This window comes from Rhineura floridana, chromosome 2 (genome assembly GCF_030035675.1).
Source record: "Rhineura floridana isolate rRhiFlo1 chromosome 2, rRhiFlo1.hap2, whole genome shotgun sequence".
Classification (NCBI taxonomy): Eukaryota; Metazoa; Chordata; class Lepidosauria; order Squamata; family Rhineuridae; genus Rhineura; species Rhineura floridana.
This window is the reverse complement of record NC_084481.1, coordinates 15,393,258-15,397,465: the sequence shown is the minus strand read 5'-3', so window position 1 is coordinate 15,397,465 and position 4,208 is coordinate 15,393,258.

The following is a 4,208-nucleotide window of genomic DNA, read 5'->3' as shown; positions in this document are numbered from 1 at the left end:
CCCCACCCCCAATACGAGCAGCATGGGGCTTAAATAAGCCTATCCACCCCGCCTACCTGTCACACTAGTGCATCGGTACAAACATCCCATGCACTGCTCTGCCATCACCCAAGATGGTGGCAAGGGCATCCCTAAGGGGTTAATGTCTGATCTTGGGTGATGGCAGGCATGGGCACGCAGATGTGCTGATGCAACAGGTAGGTGAGGCAGGCGAGTTTATTTAAGCTCTGTGCTGCCTGCATTGAGCCTTATGCTTGGCTTTATGGTGCTGCGGGCCTGGGGCAGGCTGGTGCCCAAGGGCCCAGTCATGCCTGGCACTGGCCCTGGTTGGTTGGTCCTGAACCTGAGTTCAAAACTCTGCATGTCAATGGACTTGCTGCCTGTCCTTGGGACAGCCTCATCAGTGAAAGGAGGACAGTAGCTGCATGGGGTTGGTGGGGAGAGGAATGAGTGGAGGAGAGTATTGCTACCTATTCTGGCGTTTACAAAATCAAAGTCATTATATGTGATCCTGATTTACCTTGGAAATAAACACACAGATGTGGTGTGCTCTTGGAGATCAGATCCATTTTGGCTCATTCGCTCTTGCCAGACTTTCAATACAGTGCATCTGAAACTACAAATGAGAGGCCAACCATTTTTCTATGGGAAAAAGTAGACAGTGTCAAATCTTCACTCTGGGGCATTTTATTGGTCTGGATAGTGAGTTTCTATTTTCCTCTGATTTGCAAACAGCATTTGCTCTGCCACCCATGACCAACTGGCAATATTTAAAATGGAAATATGTTCACACAGCTGCCTATGGTCCCACCACATACGGTCCTTTGGAGTCTGATGGCAGCTGGAATCCAGCAACACCTGGAGTACTGAAGGCTCATCATTTCCGCCTAAATTATTTATTATATCCGTCACTTAATTCCTAATACCTTCACCACGTCCCCCCTTCCCCCACAGCTATAATGGATTTGTTTATCTGAGTTTTGTTATAACAGAGAGAAAGAGAGAAAGAGAGAGAGAAAGAGAAATAGCACAGTCCTATGCATGTATACTCAAAAATAAACCCTATTTTAATACAGGATGGCAGCCTGATAATACCCAGAAGGAACTAAAACCAATTCAATTGCCTGAAGATTGTAACACCAGCTGCATCCTTCCTTGTAAGATACTGGTTTTAAATGTAACTTCCTAACCTCCAAACTGCCAGCAGCATACCTTTTAAAAAACAACAATACATCATCCAGTGAAGTCTTAAATATACATCCTCCAGTTCATGTTGCATTCTCCAGCCTCTTGTGAGATCCTATCTCTTGAGGAATAAAGCAGTCTCTAGTGTTCTCTGTGCCAAAGAAGTCTCCTAAAATATGCAGTTGGTCATAAAAGCAATCCATCCTGCCTGCCATTTTGCCTGCATCCCACTTTTTATTATTTCTCAGGGACGTGAGAAGAAAATGCCATCAGGTCTGAATTGGAGTCAGTGGTCCAGCTTCCCAGCCTCATTGTATCATCACCATACTGTTCTTGCGTCCACCCTCCTCTTATCTGCAGGAAGAAATCCTAGGCTAGTTTGTTATTCATCTAATCATCTTACTTGCTTGGTTTATGACAAGATGCATGTAAACAATAGATTTCAGCATCCATGGGATCTCTCCCTATCAGAGCTCCCCCCTTCCCCCAACAGCTTTAATCACATCCCATTTTGTGCCAGTTACCAATGTGGGTTTTTAAGATTGCAGTGACAGGCTGATGTGTCAGAGAGGAAAATTCACGTTAACTCGGGGACATCTTGGAAAATGAGAGCCAATTGGAACCAGGAGCATCAGCGAGAGGGACTGCAGCTGAACGCTGAGGAGCGTCCCCATTCCTCCTCTTGCCTGTGTGTGGCAAAAAGAGAGGCTCTAAGCAATGAGGGGCAGCTCGAAGTTTAGATGAATATGACAGTCAAAATGTGACCCTGACAGCTCTTCCCCTCACCTAGGCTGAAAGAACTGATGTGCTGATTGATACCTGCGGGAAGGGCTGTCATCAGGCCGGCCACAAAAAGGGAGATAAGCGACTCAATCAGTGTCAGACCTGTCCTTCTATAACAGCCTGTAAATCACTTTGGCTCCAGATTCTCCTCCGCTATACCGGAGAGCTAAAAGGCAGGTAATAGAAAAACAAGAGGCGAAGCAGCTGAGTTCGCTGGCTCTGTTTAAAGTCTAATAGATTGGGATATAGCTCAGGCGATGTGCCGAGGAAAGGAACCTGCACTTCATGAAGCCTAAAAGCTTTTTCATTTAGCTGCGGAGGTAGAATTGTCTTTTTCTTTGTCTTGCTTTTTCACTGGGGAGGGAGAGAGGAAAGGGCAACATAAATACATAAAATGTAAAGCCTTCTAACACAGTGCCTCCCACCCCACCCCACCCCACCCCACCCCACCCCAAAACACACACAGAGACTATCAGTACTTTTTCACTGGGAGGAGGGAAATTGAGAGCTGTGCCATCAAGTGCCTCCCAATACCAGCTGCCAAATGATAGGAGTTGATTTTATGCAATACAACGGTAATCAAAGTTTTAATGAAAGCAATTTCTCTGTGTTCAGCTTGCTCTGAGGCTGGGATCCGTTCCCTCTAGAGCACCCTCAAGGGCTGATTACAGTCTGACAAATATATTCTTCTTTAACTGTTTAGAATCTTACCAGATGAAGAATAGAGTGATTTCCTCCCATCCCTTACCAGAAACGACTTTTTAAAAAATCTGGGAGACAACAAAACAAAAGGGTGGGTGAAAATCCAGTCTAGTTTAATGAATAAATCAGTAATTAATTGCTAGCAGGTGCAGGTAGATCAGGCGATGACTCTGTGCTGCTCATTCTCTTGCTCTCTCCTAAGATCTTGTCGCATTCCCATTTTAATTAATTTCTTGACACCTAGGCAAGGAATCTTATCAAATATTCAAATGAATCAAACAAATACTCCTGCTCCTAAAAATTACCAGTCTAGGCTACCACCAGAGTAAAAAGACCAGCAAACGGCCTTGCCACAGGGGTGTCACTACCGGGGTGCGGAGGGGGGTGACACCCAGAGCCGCCCCGCCCCGCGCCGTTGCCCGCGGGCGGGCGAGACAGGGAGCAGCGCCGGTGGGGCGACGGAGACGCGCCGGCGTTCCCAGGCCTTCTCCGGCTGGGTGCTCGTCTGGCGTGCGCCCTCCCAGGGGCATGGACGGGGTGGCTGGCCTCGCGTGCGTGCGCGTGCGCGCGCACACGCAAGCCCAGCCACCTCATCCATGCCTCTGGGAGGGCGCGCACCGGAGGTCCGCACCCCCCCGCACTCCCGCTAGTGACGCCGCTGCCTTGCCACTATCAACTCCAAGTGATAACAGCCCTACCCTAGTTTACTCCAGATGTTGCTAGACTACAATCCTTAAAATCCAATTAATGGCCACTGGCCATGCTAGCTGAGGCTGATGAGAACTGGAGTCTTCACAACATCTGAAGGGCCATTAGGCTGATCCAGTTGTACTAAATCCGATGCCTCAGGGCTTTCACCACCCACCCTCCACTCAGCAATGTCCTATCACTTGGATAGCCTTTGCTGACTGGCTGGGGCTGATGGGAGTTGCGGTCTAAAATATCAGGAGGGCACCATGTCAGCAAAGACTGTATTGGGAAATCTGCTAGACACTCACCCTTCCATAGCAAAGTTCCTTCCTGCCTCTGGCCCCCTGGCAGTTTTAATGAAAGCAGCCCCACTACTTGAAGCTGCATTGCGCTGCTTGTTAATGTGATTCAGTGGTTTAGTTGTAGCATTTTCCATCAGGTGGCACCTATGGAGTCCTGAGTTCAAATCCTGTACTTTCCTGTGGCGGTGGGAAGATGAATCTATCTAACATAGTTCTTGGGAAACTAACCTGCAGAGCAAAACACTGCACATACATCAGAAGCAGTAGAGTACTTTCTTTGTGTGCATAAAATCCCAGGATCAAGAACCTCTAATTATCTAGTTGAAAAGGATCTTGGTTAATAAGTATGGGAAAGGCCTCTGTGTACAGGCCAAGCTAGATCAGACTTTATTCAAACAATAGAATTGCATGGTGTATTTTTGTTTGCTTATTAAAGTAAATGTCATTGCAACCATAGGAGAAAGGGACAGGGCTTCAACCCTTTGCCCTTGCCACAGTTTAAATCCAGATCCTAGAACCCTGCAGCTGGTATTGAAACACACACAC